The sequence below is a fragment of the Micrasema longulum genome, unplaced genomic scaffold (assembly GCF_059751315.1).
Source record: "Micrasema longulum isolate JH-2025_06_02 unplaced genomic scaffold, ASM5975131v1 h1tg000133l, whole genome shotgun sequence".
NCBI classification, from domain to species: domain Eukaryota; kingdom Metazoa; phylum Arthropoda; class Insecta; order Trichoptera; family Brachycentridae; genus Micrasema; species Micrasema longulum.
The window spans coordinates 941,647-961,496 of record NW_028277339.1 but is presented as its reverse complement, the minus strand read 5'-3'; the positions used below and the strand labels follow the sequence as shown (position 1 = coordinate 961,496).

General features: G+C 31.6%; 1 protein-coding gene across 2 annotated transcripts in view; it reads left to right on the top strand.

The window, feature by feature from the left end:
* The first annotated feature begins 307 nt into the window (after positions 1-307).
* Positions 308-19,850, top strand: part of Nos (Nitric oxide synthase) — a 436,979-nt gene continuing 417,436 nt past the window's right edge. Inside the window, exon 1 of one of the 2 annotated variants that reach the window (XM_088241938.1) lies at positions 308-428. The gene's annotated coding sequence lies outside the window, so the exon portion shown is untranslated. Of the gene's footprint in view, positions 429-6,498; positions 6,627-19,850 lie in introns of those variants that run through there. The other variant, XM_088241932.1, reaches the window with a different exon arrangement.

Genomic DNA, 19,850 nt, shown 5'->3' with positions numbered 1-19,850 from the left:
ACTTATTTTCCATATTTACGCAGTCACAATCGTATTATTCAAACCTTCATCATATCATACATCACATCGGTCGGCATATTTCTTTAACCGTTAACCAAAACAGAACCATTTACTGGGAATATGCCGTCATATTCCGCAGCGCGGGGGAGTATGTTTCGGATTCATTTTCTTTTATTCAAGTGTCAAGCCATTCCTTCCTTTGATTCCGGTGGTCCTTGTTTTGAATCCCAATGTACCTACTTCTCCCTGACGGCGAGTCAAGAAAGCAACGCGTGACAACATAAAAAAAAAACCGTACCGCGAACAACAGCGAAAACCGTACCGTGAGCGTGACAGTGATTTCGAATCACCAACATACAAAAACGTGCAAAGTGACCAGTGCAAACGATAACGGTGTCTTTCTGGACCAGTGCCAAAGGGAGGAAACCGTAAGTCCTTACTCCTTTCATTAATTCCAGGATTGACACTCAAAACCATAACGTCAATTAGTTTACCTAAAATCAAACGTTCCCTGTTTTCTTCGAACACGCATATCGTGAGAGGGCAGGCCTTGTTTACAGTCCCGAGGTCGAAGGTATCGAGCATACAACAACCATATACATATGATTTGAAAAAATGACAATAATTTTACATATCCAGTAATAAATTGTAACAACAAATCAACCAACTTCACTATAAATACTATAATAAATAAGTGCAAAGTATTTTATGGCATTATATTTTACTTGACTAAAATGCAGTGAAATTAAAATAGATAGGTACTCGTATTATATTATTGAAAAACATGATTTTTCAACGAAAAATAATTGGTCATTATTTAACCCGAAAAATCATCATATGTAGTAGATAAAGTTTTTTCTCAAAACAAATCAACATTATATTGATGTAATGTTTGAATAAAATTCTACATTTTATTTTGTATTCCTACTCCACCACAAAATAATTATTATAATATTATGTTCAGCGCCTAAATGCCAAAATCGCATATGTGCTGCACAGCGTTGCGTTCGCATCGCATCCAAACTACATGCAAAATAATGTATTGGTATGTTTCGATTGCTTCCGTTGCCTAGTGAGAATTTTAGTCTGCGACTGCTCGCGGATTGCGCGTTCGGTACGGCGCACTGTGGGCCCAAATTCACAAAACACGACAAAAATTATTTTTCAATGGTTTATTACTAAAAACATGTTTAAAATATTATTTTTAAGGTTTTGCCGTAAAAATAGGCAACAAATGTTAGTATAAATGAAATATTGTTAGCCGCTTTTATTTATATTGTTTTAAATATTTATTAATACATGTATTTGTTTATTTTTTCATTCAAAATTACACTTGTTTAAATATAAATGAAATTATTTAAGCTTTTGAGACGGTGTCCGTGTTAAGCTATAATAATTAACAAAACAAACATACATGGCAAAATTAATTTAATTGAGTTATAATAACATGTGCTGCAATATAATAACAGTTCAGAAAAACAAAGTATAAATGATTAAATTCCAAAGAAAACAATGCTGAAAAAATATTCAGAAATAAATATTAAAATATAAATGAAACAAACTTATATTAATGCATAATCAAAGATACAACATAACAGTATCATTGAAATCAATAGAAAACAAACACAAAAGCATAATTGAAATGATAATTGTGATATGGTGTCTGTAAACTCACCATATTATAAGAAGTGAGTGTAATAAATAATATGCCCAATAACAGTGAGTACTAAATTAAATAATACATTATGAAAAAAAAAATATCACACATAAAAAGGAAATAAATGTATGGACGGAAAGCAGATTAGTCAATTTTCGCTTAATAGATATTTATTAACTATCTGTTAAATTAGAATCAACATAAGTCTCCTTTTCATAATCAACATTAATTTGATCATATATTATTATCTTCTTTTTTTGCCTCTTTTCCACAACTATCTATTGTATTTCCAAAATTTAGAAGTATAAGGAACTCTCGCGCTTCCTATGATTTATTTATCTTTAGTAAATCTTGGAGTTCTCTAATTTAGATAAGATAATATCATATACCTATTTTTGAAATATATATATAAATAAAGTTGAAGTATATAAAACTGTTAGATAAAAATTCATTAACTCAGATCTGGTGAAAAACGCGTGAGAAAACTACGACTTGTTTAAGTAAAAAAATCTCAAAAAGCTGGATGAACTTAGATATAATTTAAACGTGTTTTTTACTTGCTATTTTTAAGAACATTTCTGCAAAATTACATGTCTAGGTCAGGGGGTGGAAGTGTACTATAAATCAACGCGAAATATTTTTTTCGTAAAAATACGGTAGCAAAATTTGACTATGTTCAATACCTGATTTTATTTATAAATATGCGTATTACATATTATTTATATTATCAATTAGCTCTTCTCGAGAAATATATATATAGTTAAGGTATATAAAGCTGTGAGATAAAAAATAATAAACTGAGTAAAAAATCATAAACTTAGATCTGATGAAAAACGTGTGAGAAAACCAGAACGACTTATTTACGTAAAAAAAAAGTATTTCCAAAAGTTGGATGAATTAGGATATGGTTTTTACTAGACATATAAAAAAACATTTCTGCAAAATAAGATGTGTAGAGCAGGGGGCGGAAGTTTACTTTAAATCAACGAGAAATATTTATTTCTTAAAAAGACGGTAGCAAAATTTGCCTTTATTTAATTAAAAATTTGATATTTAAATATGCATATTATATTTATTAAAAATATACCACTTGCTTAACGTTTTAATAAAAAATGTTTTTTTTTTTAATAATTGGTAAAATTAAATTCGGAGATTCGTCGCAACACGCCAATATACGAGTATGATACACGCTTTTGCTCGCGATATCGATAAGACTATCATCATCGCGTGATTTCATCGTGTTCTCGCTCCACTCTATTAAAGAAATTTCAAATTTCAAAAACGCACTTTAATACACAATTTATCTGTGTATAAGTTAAAAATAATAAAAAATACATTTAAAAAACTTTACATTTTTTACTTTTTATCGTGAATTCTGAATTTGGTTGCATCGCGATCGTTCTTTAAATCGATATCCAGCAAGCCAGTAGCAAGTACGTGCCGATCAGTACGCGCACGATGCACGACAGCGCTGGTAAATGGATGTGCTGGGAGGTTACGTTGCTTTTTATCTGCATGCAGCTTTTCCAATCTGCATAGCCAGAGCCAGGTTGGTTCTGAAAGCCGGGAGGTAAAACAGTCTGTGCTGACGCTGTTGGAAATAATTGCCAGGAACATTAAAATTGATATTCTCTAAAATGGCTGAGTTTTCGATAAAATCTCTTATCAGTTTGAAAAAGTGGGTCATCTTTTGTTTGTCCCATTGTTAGTCCCAAGCATGCCCAAGAGAATTGCAATGGAATAGAGCCATGTACAACTACCATACTCCCTCATTTAGAGATCCATCAGAATTTTTTTCTGAACCCTCTCCAACACGAGGGAATATCTCGCCCCGTGCGGGCTCCATATCACCGGAGCACTTTCAAGCCTGGTCCCAACCAACTTGTTGTCCAGGATTCTGAGTGTAGGGGAATCATTGGAAACCCTGTCAGTTCAGAGAATAAACCCCAACGTCTTCAGTGCAAGGTCGCACGTTCTCTCGATGTGAGCATGAAAAGTCAATCTGCTTTCAAAGATGACCCCAAGATTCCTAATTGTCAGAACACGCATGAGTTCAGGATCATCTGTTAAGAATCTGTGATAAACAATACTCAATGCTCTTATGAGAGATAAAATTACGCATTTTGAAATTTATTTTGTTGGTAATACTCCAGTCTAGGATATTGTTTATATCAGATTTTTTAATTTTAGCGCTGTCTCTGCTTTGTCTCTTCTAGTTCGAAAGTTGGATTTTTTAAAATAACAGCTGTGATTTTACAAAAATATTAGTAAATAAATAATAGTTTTTTTAATATAAGTTTATCCTGAAGAGTTTTAAGTGGTTTTCTCTGTACATGAGCAAATGCTGAGAAGTTCCTGATTGGCTCACATTAGTATATCCTTCCTGTTCCCAACAGTTTAGATAAATTTAAAGAAATTTAATTGCAGAAATATCCACTTTTGAATTATAAACCTTGTTTATAATAAGCAAGGTAAATAATAAAGCAACTCCCATATAAAAAATAAAATAGAAATAAAAGAGCACATTTTAAAGCACAAAATAAGCTTTGCAGTTTGCTTGAGTCCAGGCGTACCGTTGTAATCTTAGAGATGTATATACTCTAAGGTTGTAATCCAAAATACTATGTGATGTGGTTTTGGGCAGTGCGAATTTTGATGAATAGGTATTTATAGATTATTTTTTGTCACTCGTGCAAAAACCGTAACTGCACATCGGACTAGTTATGCTTGACTAAAATCGACAAAACCGACGTTTCGTTGTCCCGTTTTCAGCACTCCAAAATTGAACCTACTCGTATTTTGTTGTTTTTTTTTAAACAGTATCAGATTGAAATTTTCCGTGACAGATTTTTTTTCAGGTTAAAAAATATTGGTCATAGACAGGGTTAGAGAGGGAATTGATTTATTTATTACAATCATCATCATCATCAACATCATCATTCTCTTTCCGCACCTTATGGTGCATATGGTACTGAATTGGTACACCAATCGCAGCGTATCCTGATCATTTTTGCTACATGAAGGTAAGATGATCAGTCTTATGCTTCAGGTACCAGTCTAGGGACTATGAAATATTCCAATGTAAAAACATTATTTTAAATAAATATTTCACATCAACCGTGTCGGGAATCGTACCCGAGACCTCTTGCATGGTAGTCAAATGAGCAGACCATTACACCACGAGGCCGACAAAATTATATAATTTGTTGCAATAGTAGTAACATATTATAATAAATAAAATATAAATGTTCTCGTATCCGCAACTCCGTGAAGCTAAAAGCCCTGCGTTGAGTTGGGATACAACAAAATGGAAATGAAAAATGGAAACACGTAAATAAAAAATAAAAAACAAAAATGATGACATTAATAACAATTTTATTTATATTACCACCTGAACAACATATTTGTGATTCTCGTATTCGATAGCATTATCGCGCATTGTAACTCCTTATCTCGAATCATGATGTGGTATTATGGTGTGGAAAAGGATATTGATATTGATGTATTTACTGATAGTCCACACAAATTTTAAAATTCGTTCAATAAAAAATTTAAATTATATCTCTAATATTATTTTCCTTAGATTTATTTTGAATCATTCAATACTCTTATGAATTGAATACAATTTATTGTAACTTTATCTTTTGAATTTTTTTCGTCGCTGTTATTGCTATAATTATTGTTATACTTGTTTAGTATATAACAACATTTATCGATATTATTCCTGGCTGATTACCTTTCTTTTCCACATTTCTCTTCATCCACCCTTATGATACCTACCTAACATCAAGATAGAAGGAGTACAAAAAAAATAATATTTGGATTTGGAAAAAAAGCATATTTTTGACACAACAATAGATTGCATAAAAATTCTTGCATTCGTCGCGCGTCGTTGTAAAAGTTATCATAAATCGTAACATAATTCATACTACATTTCATAATCCAGACCCCAAAATTGAAGAAGATCCTCATCGTATCCAAGGTAGGCCCATTTCCGTGTTCCTTTCCTTTTTTCAAAACATATTACAACAGAGATAAAGAACAATTTAGAGAAGGTAGTAAAAAAGTCTAGGCATCTACAGGGCTTGTGATCTGTCATTGGCTGGTTTAAGTGGCCACTTTATACACTATGCAACATTCACAATTCTGCTAATTTCTGAAAATCTATATTCCTTCAATTCTTTAATCTGTTGATGAAACATCTCTGGTAATAAATATGTATGTATATGCGATTATTTTATAATCAAAAACATTGCCTAGATCAAATAATAAACTTGTTGCTAAAGGTGATTTCTTCAAGACAACCTTATTTAAAAAGCAATTAGGTTAGGCACAATTAATGCCTAAATGATGCCTGCAGAGTAAGGCTAATTTATCATCATCTTGCCATCATATAACAAAATAATGATTGATATACTCTGCGATTTGTGTACTTATGTAGTGCCCTAAGCACCATTAAGCGAATAACAAAAATGATGAATCCCTTATTTTACAGTAAAACAACAGAAACAAAAAAAATAAATGAGACGGTTTTAACCGTATTTTTTCGAATGAGCGCATTATGCATACAATGTAGAATTTTACGTTAGATTATGCGCTCATTCTAAAAGCTTAGCAGAGCTTAAACGCTAAACAGTGCGCTTTTCGAGAAGTCTCAAGTCTCCCTACAGCGTCATCAAAAGCCTCTTCATTGTCCCGAGCTTTCCTCTGACAGGTGTCCGCACAAGCTAGCGCATGCGCGGTGCGCGGCCGCCGTGGGCTGCGGAGCGCCGCGGCCGTCGGCGTCGGGACGGCCGGCAGTGGCAGTGGTCCGCCGCTGCCAGCACCACCTCCTGCACGGAGCGCCGCGCGGACACTGACGGTCGACGGGAACGAACACTTACTAAAACTTTCCGCAAGTTTTAAATTACAAAAAAAATCGAAATCGTAGACGACTGCGCTTTCTTTTTGCCGAACAATTAAAAACGGGGTAACTATTTTAATATAATTAACGTTCATTGGGAATTTTTTTTACTATTCTCTTAATTTTTGAAAAAAAAAAAAACTATGATTTGAAATGACAACCAATTATTTTCATAATTAGGAATAAAAACGATCTACTATTCTACTGAAATATTATTAATAATTATAAATTAACAAGGCTAAGTTTTTAATCGCTTTGTTTATAAAAATTTATGTCTAGTGGTAAAGAATTTTTAAAATTAGCATATTTTTTATTTTGTTAGAACAATTTAATGGGTAAGTTCATTATTTATATTTTAACATGATATTATAAACGATACATAATAAGGTATACGTTACCAGATTTATCTCAATAAGTTCAAAATATGTGTTATTGTATTTTTGTTTTTCTTAATACCTAAAATTAAAAAACTATAGGCAGTGGAATAAAAAATGTAAAAATAAATGCAGTGCATATGAATTTTTATTTATTCCAAAGTCTTTTTTAATTAATAAATTTATTTTAATACCATTTTGTTTGGTGATGAAAATTGTAAAAAATACTGATTTTTAAAAATTGCTTTATTAATAAAGATAAACGTTTTCATATTTTAACGGGAAAATAAGTAATATGAAAAATAAATAAAAGAGCACGTTATCACAAACAGTAAATACGATATAATTTCGTTAAAAAGAATATTGAAAAGATTTTCAAATAAACTTACTTTCTTTGATTATTGATTGTTCGTAATTTAAAAAAAAGATTTTTAGTAGTTTCGGAGTGTTTGTTTGTACATTTTTACACAATTTGACAAATAAAAGTGATTACGAATACCCCACATTTTACAAATTACAGGTAAAAAAAATTTCTTTCTTTCGTTATTCTTGATTTTTTTATTTAGTATTGTATCTTTTCGTTTGGGGTTCTGGGTTCGATTGGTTTAAAATATAGTTCTTCACTTCAATACTCGGTTGTTTCTGGACTGGAACCTGAAGTGTAAGACTGAAAAACTTATCTTCAATGTAACGAAAACGATCCAGATACGCTGCAATTTGAGTACCAATGCTGGTAGGGAAAAAACGACTGTTTCAAGTAAAAAACGTGTACAGGTCCACAAACAAATTCGATAATTAAAAAAAAATACAATAATTATGTGTTAAATCTAATTGATTTATTTTCATAATAAAAAATAATGCATATTTATATATTGAAAATAATATGACCCAGAAACTGTCCGTTTTGTTGCAAACACTCTTGCAATCGAAACCTCATATTGGTAAAAACTCGCTCGTAGAGACTGAAACTCGGACTGAAAGCTGAAATTTCATGTCGGTTAAAAGGAAATTGATGTTCACGCGTGATTTGAGGTAGTCTCATTAGAAAAAATTAAACGAAGTAAAATCAGGTGATCTCGGCAGCCAGCATATGTTACCAAAGCGACTAATTATTATTTTTCAAAAATGCTCCTCCTTTTTTAATTATTTTTTTATATATTTGGACCCCTGTATTTAGTAGCCTTACGTGTCATGTACAAGGCTAAGGTACTCGAAAAAAATCGTTTTTGTTTGTCTTGGAAATGGGATGTTCGATCACTGATTTTGGTTTATTACCTTAATGAGTCCAATCACCATTGTTGTAATTCAAGAACAATGGCGTGATAACTACTTTTAACTATAGTGTGGGTATCTGGTAAGGATATTCCATCTTTCCTGCATTCTGCTTCAAGATTATGGCGTTGTAAACTGAAAAATGGGTACTGAAATAACAGATGTTCGATACTCTGTGAAGAAATATCATCGCATGGACAATAGTCATCATTCCTTAATTTAAACCTATATAGATAACTTCTCATGGCTCCGTGTCCGGTAAAAATTTGGGTCGATTTGAAAGTACTTTGGTGATGATGACAGAAGTTTGCTGCATTAGCCAGCGTTGGGAAAAACATTTTAGTGATTTTACCTGTAGAAGAAGCGCGGTAATGATCCTCCTAACGCTGCTGCGTATTTTGTTTTATACAGCGTTTAGCAAAGCTAAGGAGACAACTTAGTCATTGATGCTCTAGTGATGTATGCTGTAACTTTATCCCACTGGAAATGGAACATATTATTTATGTCATCATGTTACATCATAGTACAGTAGCTCCGGTATAAAGTAAAATATCTACCACCGCGCAATATTGTTCTGAAGTCCTACTTATACGTCTCGTCGGCCAAAAATGGCGCTCTAAACAGCGGTCTTCAGGCTATGAAGTGGATTTTGATATACTCTTTTCCTCGCTTTAATAGCGTCTATTCTGTTTATTGACGTACTTTGCAACTTGAAAATGTGTCTTTTCACTAAAAAAATATTGTTCAAATGTTTTGGGATAGAAAATTCTTTAAAAATCACTCTGGCATAGTTTTTCCTCAGTATGCGCTCATTTCCTTTTAAATGTTGGATGATTTGAAGCCGGTAGTGATGGAATTTTAAATATTCCAAATGTTGGAAATCAAAGTTTTTTAATCCCATTAGATGCTGCAACCTTACAGTCAAATTTGCGAGGGTTTCGCAAAATTTTGTCTCCCAACGGTTTACGTTTTCCAGGCTCAAAACAGAAGTTAAAAGACAGGATTATTTCCGACTGATCCCGTTCTTTTTATCTTCTGCAGCACGTCCATATTAACTAGTTTGATGCCTCACTTAATCTTCAGATATCGAACTGAGAACAAAAATGTCGCTTTGCCACATTGGTCGAATTCTTGTTCTTGAAATATGCCTCACCCGCGAAAGCCTGATGGGCTCCTGTCCACGGACTTATGATTAATAAAAAACCGCAATAATATCGCGTCGAATGTAGGTCCTATTCCTCTGCAGCCTCTACTCAACCATTTAAAGTGTCAAATCTGCCGGCGGGCACACTGGTATATGCAAATTTATAAATGTTTATTTAACTAATTAATTATTTTATTTTATGGAAACATACAGTCAATAATGATTTAATTGTATATTAAAGACAAGGTTGAAAGACAGACCAGGGAAGTTTCTAAATAATAATCATGCATATTTCATTATGGTATATTCTTAAATGGGTGCATGATATATGTAAGAGGGTGTGTTTGTGTTAGGGTGTGTTGTGTGAGAGTAAGCGTTCAGGTGTGCGCAGGCGTGTGCATCATCAAAAAGCAATTGGGAGTGTATTGCTGCCAGATAGAATAAGTGATATATTTTTTTAAATAAATTCATATTAATATATAAGTTGATGAAAAAAACGAATTATAATTCGAAGAAGAACGGTAGAGGAAAGAGCGTTTTGCGTAGTTAGTGCTAAAGACTGGCAGATGGAATAATATTGAGATATTATTTGTGGAAATGTGTACTTGGTTCTGAGCTTATACAATATATGAGTCGTTTATTATAAATATGTATGTATGTAGAACTGCTGATTTCCGAAATAAAATAAAACATTACAAAGAGATAGAAGATAATATAGAAGCCCAGGCATATAACTGTCACTGGCAGGTTTGAGTGACCGCTTTACTTGCTGTATAACATTTACCATTCTGCCTATGTTTGCGCATGAAGATTCGCACATTTCTATAATTATTTTTTATTTTTTATTTTTATTTTTTTAGAAAAATAACAGCAATACAAAAGAAAATGTATAACATTATAAAAAAAAAACTCAAAATAAAGCCAAATCAGTTTTCCACATACATACAATTATATAAATCCAGTTCAGTTAGTTTTTGTGTGAGAGGGATGCGTGGGTAACTGAGTGGGGTGTGGTTTTGGTAGGTATGTGAATATGTGTGTTAGTGTATATGGGTGTTAGGGTGGGTTCATGGACAGGGTAAGTGTGTGTTTGGTTTGAGTGAATAGAAACAACTTAAATTAATAATGTAATTTTTTTTTTTTTTATAAAGAAACATAATTTTTTTCATATAATAGTTTTTTAATTCTTGTATTAAAAGTGAGTTTACTGCAGTTAAATATATCTATGTTATTTAAAAATACATTATAATTACGCGCCAAGCGAATCAGAGGAGAGTTCTGTGCATAGTTGGTGCGAACTGTAGGTACATAGAAAAGAGATATATTCGTGTGACGGGTGCGGTAGCCAGGTACATTAAGGGCCAACTCAGAAACCAGAATAGGACTATCAAGACGTCCATTAAGAATGTCATGTAAAATCCTTATATCTAATACCAAACGACGATCCTCAAGACTAAGTATATAATGTTTATGACAAGAAGTTTTATAGTTAAGGTCCTTAAATCTGGACCTTCAATTGAGATGTCTCAAAAATGTTTGCTGAATATTTTTAAGTCTTATCTTGTGTGTGGAATACTAAGGAGACCACAAAGAGGTGGCATATTTAAGGATACTGCGAACGTAAGCGAAATAAATCAATTTGATACTACCAATATCATTAAAAACTTGCCAAGTGCGGATAACAAAACCTAAGTTTCCGTATGCCCGGTTCACTATAATTTCGATGTGGTTTTCATACGTAAGTTTTTTTTATCTAGAATCACACCAAGATCACGAACACTTTCAACTCGTTGTACAGCTTGATTACTTATAAAATATTGATACAAAATACGGAAACATTCGCACATTTCTTCAATTCTTATTTAAATGATTAAGTAAACATTTCCTAAAATGTAATCGTTACATGTTCAAAAAATATATAATATTTAAGTCTGCGCTATAATTTATCTATATAAACACAAATGTCTGAGCATACGATCATAAACTGTTTATCAGGACAAAAAACAGATTGTACGGTTTCGTAAAAAAGGTTATTTCGGAATATAATGTTGATTTATTTATTTAATATTTCACCACAATACATAAGGTATATGGTTTAATTATCAATGAATTCCTCGTTGAGAAAACCCGCACCCAGAAGTACTTTTCACAAATATAGTTTATTAATTATTTATTCACACAATTAATAGTTTTAGAAAAGACTTTTTATAGTATTTCGACAGTATATAGGTTTTTGATTTTGTAAAAAAGGTACTTTTAATTATTAATATCTTGAATATATTACAAAATAGCAGAGTTTAAAATGCGTTTGATTTCTGTTCTGTATCCGGGCGGATGAAAAATACAGTTCTGTTTGTGAAATACCACTAGAATCCTAGACGAGTGTTTTTATCTCGATAGCTGCCATCTGGTAAAAGTCCTAAATAAGGGAATCGAGAGAAATAACTCCGTCAAGTTGCGTCATGGTTGACGAATTCGCCAATAATTCTTGAGGTCCTTGGTTCGAATCCTGGCGGGAGGACGTGAAATATTAATTAATGGAGATATTTCATTTTCTGGACTGGAACCTGAAGCGTAAGACTGATCACCCTAAAGGAAATGTATGATTAAATTAATTTTTTTTATGTAGAACACAACCAGTGACTACTTTATTTTTAATAATTTAATAACCAAATTAAAGCCTTATTTTTTTTGGATTTCTTCGTATATTGATGTCAAAAAACAAAACAACACCAATTATGGATCATCAAAAAGGGAATTGGAATAATAAAACGTCTATTTGCGAAGTGAATGATAAAGAATATCGTTATGTGATGAAAATAATTAATAATTTCATGCCTAATAAAAAAATTATATTGAGGAAAACTAACCAATAATGGCATACAATAACCTTTGCGTGAACTTTAAAAACAGGGAGATGACGCATACAACGCCACTGAAAGGATTCAATCAAATGGAAATACGGAAAAAAATTAGGAAACATAATCCGTCTGAATTTATTAACTTGTAATATAGTAACTGAAATTATTTTTGTTCATATTGAATATTTTTTTATTCATATTGATTATTTTATTATTATTTGTTCATATTAAATATTGAAATTATTTTTGTTCATATGTAAGTTGTAACTAGTTGTTATTTATTTTTTATTACCTAAATAAATACATTACATTATAACTAGTTTCGGCAAAATATTATTCCTTTTTAGGGTTGATAACAAACTAAAAGAGAGGGGATGGAAACTGGGAGTTTATGTGTGTATTAAGGGAGAGGGAACATATTGAGAAAAGGATTATTACATAAATATATTTGATTATTAATAATATATTAATTGTTATTTACAGCCTTTCTTATTTCTAAGTTATTAAGTGTATTGAGTTTTTCTACTGACATTTCTTGGTGGAACTGCATTTTTAATTATAATAATAAAAAAGTATTTAGTTTTATTCCACTTTTATTTATAAATTTTTACCAGTGACCGGGTTTCGTCGTGACCGACATCGTCAGACTGGCGGGAGACTAAACAAATTTCTATGTTACATACAAGTACAAGCAGGGGTTGTAAATAATGATTTTATATAATTATGGAAATTGAAGAGTTTAAATTAAAATCACTTAAGTTTGCACTTGTATATGCTTGCACTGTATATGGTGCTTGCACGTGTATATAACGTATTAATTTGTTTAGCTTTCCACCAGTCTGACGATGTCGGTCACGATGAAACCCGGTCACTGGTAAAAATTCATAAAAAAAAGTGGAATAAAACCATATACGTATTTTTATTATTATAATTATTGAGTTTACTTCCTTTATTATTTATGTGTAAAATTCATGAATAAAAAATGAGTGATTATTTGTAAGAACATGTTCTGCAAACTACGAAAAATTACTGTTTTTGAGAAATCTCATAAGTTCTTTAATTCCAGTTTCAAATGTAGGTGATGTTTTTCCAATATAAAAGAATTGCAGTCATAGCATTTTGCCAAAACGAGTTGGTTATTAAAATATAAAAAATAAAGTGGTAAGTACAAAAATACAAAAATAACAAAGTTATTTATTGTAATATTTTAAATATTAATGCTCTACAAAGTAAGTGCTTCAAATATAAAATAAAGGATAGGTATTTATTTGTTTACTTAAAAAAAATGTTCTATTAAATTTTTTTCAATTTAAAACTTTATTAAACCGTAATTTTTATTATATGTGAGGTGAGGTGTTCCGGCTGTGGGCTGGTTTAGGAGGTCCTCCGCATTTGCTCAAGTGACGAGGAAACCACAGAAAACTCGGACGAAGGACTCGGAGAAGGCAGACTGTTGTCATTCGTTAACATACCTTCCGATCCATCTGAAGAGTGTTCGACATTTGGTGTCTCTCTTCCATTGATGCATTTTATTGTCTTTACTATATCTATCATGTATAATGTTACATGTCGTGACAAGTCCTTATGACTAATAACTATATATGCATCCTGTAGATTCTCATTTGGACTTCTGCATTGCGTCTCCGGTTGCATTATCTGTAAACTAAAAAGGAGGCAATGCATCAACAGAAAGGAGACATCTTGGAGAGTAACATCTTCGTACGGGCAGGTGTTAATTTCAGATATCTTTAATCTCGGCAGGTAACTCATAAACCCATCATGTCCCGTCAGTATCCTGCACGTTGCAGTTTCCTGAAACCTGAGGCATGGTAAATAGATGGAAAAAACATTTTTGTCACATTTTCTGTGGGTTCTGTTGTATAAAGATCATTCCAGAGTTGTAAAGTTCTGCTTCTTGTTTTCCTCTTTGCAAAACTAAGTAGAAAGTCAACAAAATCATGAACTGTGTTTTTGAGAGTTGCTTTCCCAGCCTATTCGTCCGCTGTTTCAATCCGGATTTTCAGATTTTCCTTTATCCGGACTACGCTCATCCCCAATTAGTCCAGATAATCGAAGTTCTACTGTGAAACCAAAAAGCACAAAAACTAAAAAGTATAAAATGCGACGTAATTTAAATTTGAATCGGGTTTTGATTATGTGGCTTGTGCCTCAACTGACGGATTAAAGGTCCATGGTTCCAAAAAAAAAAATTCAATCAAGAATAATCATCATCATCATCGTACCCTTGTTTCCAACCAGTGGTGCATAAGTCACTGAAATGGTACATTAAATGAAGCGTATATCTGTTACATGATGGTAAGGTGATTAGCCTTACGCTTCAGGTATCATTCCAGAAGATGAAATATTGCAGTGTAAAAAGGCATTTTTCAAACAGGTTTCCAATGTGTATATCAAGTACAGATCAGCTATTTACCGTTAGACAAATTTTGCCATAATGCTGAGAGTTATATGTAAATAAACACCAACTATTCATAGAATTTAAACAAGTGGATGATAGCATAGATCGAAGGTGTCCATAAGATATATTGCTACAATGTCAAACCCCTCGAAAACCGGTTAAACTTATCAATTCAACCATGTCAGGTCCAAATAAATGGAAAACTAACAAAAGAATTTGCAGTACCCAAAGGATAAAACAGGGAGATGCCCGGGCCCCGACTATTTTCAGTAGTATGTCCGAATATGTCATAAAAAGAATTCTGGACACTGGTTCCAATATTTGTTTTAAAAGATGCCAAATTGTCAGATATGCGGATGCCATCAACATTGTCGGGATATCAAAAACAGACATTAATGAGATATTTGATCCCTTGGAAACAGCTTCACGAGATGTGGGACTGAAAATCAATGTATAAAAAATAAAAATGATGTAAATAACTTGTGCTGGAAAAATGGAAATCGAGTTGTGGTAAAGTGGGATTTGAATCTCGGACCTTTGGCCCGTGAGTCCACAATATTTCCACGGGAGCACGAACTGACATATCTTATTATAATAAATAGGAGCAAAACAGCCGTACATACTAATAACGGCATTGAACAAAAAGTAACAGAAGACAATATCTAATAATTTAAGATAACATTGTAAAAGTTTATTGGAAATAAAACTCCACTCTTTATTTGAATCCCCACGGATTTAAATGCAATTGAATTCTTTCGAAGTAACATTCTGAATGTAATACAATGCAAACTTTATTTTGATTCAATAATACTAGTACTTATCAGTTCATGATCTTCGGTCCTATTTCAAAACGTTGATTCCAGCATTATTTCATTTGCTTTTAAAAGAATGGTGAATGTTATACAGTGTGTAAAGTGGCCACTTAAACCAGCCAATGACAGGTCATAAGCCCTGTGAATGCCTAGACTTCAATATTCCCTTCTCTAAAATTTTCTTCATCTCTATTGTAATATGTTAATATTAACAGCTCCCTAGGAGGTTGAATCCAGTCCTTGTCTAAAAAAATTTGGACAAACTCAAAACTTTGTTGATATAAATTTAAATAATTCATTACTTTTATTTATTTACTCATACTTTTACATTGTCTGTATTCTTTTTTTTTTTTTAAAAAGCGGCTAAAACTTTTTTAAATTTGAAGGCATTGACGTACGTATCAATATGCTATACACGTGACGATGCCATTTAAATTTGTAGGTAGTTGTCTTTCTTGTCTTCATTTGCTTGTTGACTATCGTCGTGATCAGACGTCACACTTCGCAGAATAATGCCATTGAGTGTGACGAGGAAATGCTTTAAATATACACCAACTATGAAAAAAACAAACATCTCATTTATTAGTTTACGGGTATTTTTTAGTACCTGCATGTCTCAAAAATTTAAAGCACATTAATAATAACACTGACGGTGAGTGTCGTAGTAATTGCAACGAGTCTACTTTCACAGAAATATGAACTACGGGAATTGTATGTATTAAAACAAACGTGTAATGAAAGGTTTCGGTTTGATTCTCGAACTGAGTACCTACGGCTAGTTGTTTTGCTATAAAGTGTAGCTAAATTTGTGATTGATAATCATAAAATGATCTTTGTCCAAATGGGCTACTCTATAAGCGAGTGGTGTATTATTACTCGATGGCTGCTTAGAGTACCAATGATCAATGAATTATTACTCTGAGGTTATTTTTCATACGAGATACATTTAAAAAAAGTACAACCCGAAAAAGACAATCAAGACGATACTATAATATATTTTAATATATGGATGTACGCACTGAATTGGTAATAATACTGGAAGTGCTAATAAGGTACATTATTATTGAGACCAGTGTCGCCAGTTCGCAAAAAACCTTTTGGATTTTAAACGCAAATAACCAATTCTAATAGTGAGTCTTCTATTTCGTTTCTACTCACGTTCATCATATTGCTGTACCGTTTTGATGGTGATGTTCCAAAACAATCGATATTTTACCTTTTAATTGAACGATACTGACCATTAATTCAGTAGGTAATTTATCTAAATTTTATATAGTTTTCGATTGCTTTATGATTAGTAGTATTATGTAATTACTATATTATAATATTTTACGTTTTTATCTTTTGTTTTTAACAATTTATTTGCTATGCATATTTTGCCTCTACATTGTTATATTAAAATAAAATACGTTTTTGTTTTATATGGTAGAAAAGAACAAACATGCACTGACTAATTAAAAAAAAAATTTGAACAAAACGCTCCTATCGTTTCAAAACCATGCGAAACCAAACTCATTGTCTATTATTTTAATACGTCATCCTGCCATAATAATTTCTTGATCACACGAGTTTCTGCCGATAAATGAAATAATTGGTTTTGTTATATTCGGAAAGACTTTTGAAACAAAGTCAATAGATTGAGTCTCTGGTTAAAGAAAAGACTCATCATTATTTCAACTTCTATCAAGTTGTTAGATTGTACGAAACATTACAAAAGAAAGGCTATCAACGACACGTGTGCCAAATAACAATCAAATAGAAACGCTTCGAAAAGTCCAATTATCGAAATCAAACCAAATATTGCAAGGAAATAAATCACTTGAAAAATATAGGCAATCACGGAGGAATATTTTTAATCGATAAAATGAACGAAATAAATTTGAAATATACTTGAAAATAAATATGTAATCTATATCGAATCCATCTCTCTGTTGCTATTAAATTATTTTCACGTTCCCAACCATGTCACCGGAAGTAAACATCTGCTATTTATTAAATTTTCTAAGAGCAACTTTTGTTTTTATGTCCCAATGTCCAGAATGTGTAGATGAGTCAATTCGTCACATAATTTGGAATTTTTAAGATAGATCTTCCGGCTTTTCGTATATCTCTTCGCCACTAAAACAATGTGGGATAAGGCATTGTTTAGTTAGAAGTCTTATTTGTTTATCGTATTTCTGAATATTTTTATTTTTTTGTTTTTTATTATCAATTTTTGTTTGCATTTTACAATACGTATACACACGTTACAAAAAGAAAAAAAAAACTATTACATAAATACAAAAAAAAATTAAACAAAGGCATTGCCTGTGGGTGGGCATACATTTCATTTTAAATTTAAATAAAAGCTGCTGGAACAATACGATAGATATAAAAAAATGAAAAATAATTGCTTTTATAACAACACAATTATAATGTCAATAAAAATTAGAAAATTATGATAAAAGTAAAAATATGCTATTGATAAAAAAAAGAAGCTATATGCTTTTTTTATCCATAATTTTAACAAAATTTTTAATCGTGACAAATTAAAATAATTAACCTCTATCATATTGTCCCTATAAAATGCATTGCAATGCAATACAACAACAGTTTTGGAGGTATGAAAAATGAGTGTCTTTGCCCGAGTCTGGATTTACAAGAAGGTATATCTATATTTATTTATATTAGTTTACGGTATCAAATGCTTTTTTAAGATCTAAAAACATTGTTAGGCATTTCTTATTTGAATCTAAACTAGAATACGTGTATTTCGTAAAATGAAATATTGCATCTTCTATGTTATAACTAGATCAAGACGCAAACTGGTTATGTGTTAAAAGAGCATAAGACTCTATTCATAGAGAAGTCTGTATTGTAAATTAGCACTTTATTAGATAACTTAAATTTGTGAGGAAATATTCCTTTTGCGAAGCATTGATTAAAGATGTAAAGTAAATGTGGTATTAAGAATATTTTAATAGGCTTCATTGTTCCAGTACTTAGTTCATCTGGCCCATTACATTGGCAGTGTTAATATTGAGTTGGTCCATGTATTTTTGAATTTCAGCTACTGTTATACGTTTAAATTGAGAGAGTTTAATATAAGGTTTTCGATTACTATCTGTGAACATGCAAGATGTCATTGAAATGTGTTTTTAAGGAAGGATTATTAGCTATGAGCGTCGAAACAATTTTGGTGAAAAAATTGTTGAATTTGTTTTGAATTTCTTCTTCGTTAGTTACAACAATATTATCACCGGTTATTAGTTTGTGAGGAAAAACGTGTTTTTTCTTTTCTTTTCGTAATTTCATTAATCGAATTCCATGTTTTTTTTAGGATCTGAGTTTGAAATTTGTAACTGATTTGATTAAATTTTTTTTTTGCTTTTTTCATTAGGATATGTTAAAAAAATCAGTTAATGATGTATTCTTTATGTTTGTTTTCATTAGTGGGCTTGTGATTAGACAAACAAAAACTTCCATGATTTTTATACATTTAACATAGTTTATTTCATTGTTGAATATAACTTATTAGTCCACGGGTTATACATGGTTTAATTTTTTGTGTTTACTTTTTGCTATTAGTCGGCCACTATTCGCAATATTCAGAGTTTCATATAAAATGATAATAGATTGGTTCGGATCGTCAAATGAAAATACCGAATTCCACATTTTATATTGTAGCGAATTAGTTAACGTTTGATAGTTAATTTTCTTTTTTTTTTCTTTGTTGGTCGTTAGAGAAAGTTGAATTGTTAGATTTAAACATGCCAAGGCAGTAAAAAGTTGAAAAGTGGTCAGTTTAGTCAATTTTGACTGTAGCAGATTTTGGGAGACAGGTTTGGTTAGGTTTTAGAAAAATGTGATCAAGGCACGAGTTTGTGAGAATGTTTGGTCTAGTAGAGGTGTTTATGTATGATAAAAAGCCTGCACTATAAAGAAGATTTATGTGCTCATTAGCTGATGGATTCAAAACTGAATTTAAAAGGTTTAAGGTAATGTCTTCTGCAATGAAAGAAAAATCAATATTAATTTTACTTACCTCGGCTATTATCAACTTCAGTTCAGTAATAAAAGATTTAATATTTAGTAAAGAAGAGCGGTATATGGCAATTATTGAACATGTTTTTTTGTTCATAGTAAAACATAATTGGATTGTGTTTGATTAGTTTGAATTGGGCACCGTTATAGTGAAACTAGTAATTGAATGAGTATTATAGAAAAATGGAAATACCACCGTGAGATGTATGTTTAGAAGGCACTGAGATAAATTAATAGCCGGAATGCTGAAAGGGATACATTATCTAAATTGCGTTTCTGTAAGAATGATAATATTTTGTTCTGTTTGAATAGGATTTAATAGTATGTAAAATTTAATATTGAAGTTCATGATGTTAAAGTAGATTCCTTTAAAGTGACAACTAAG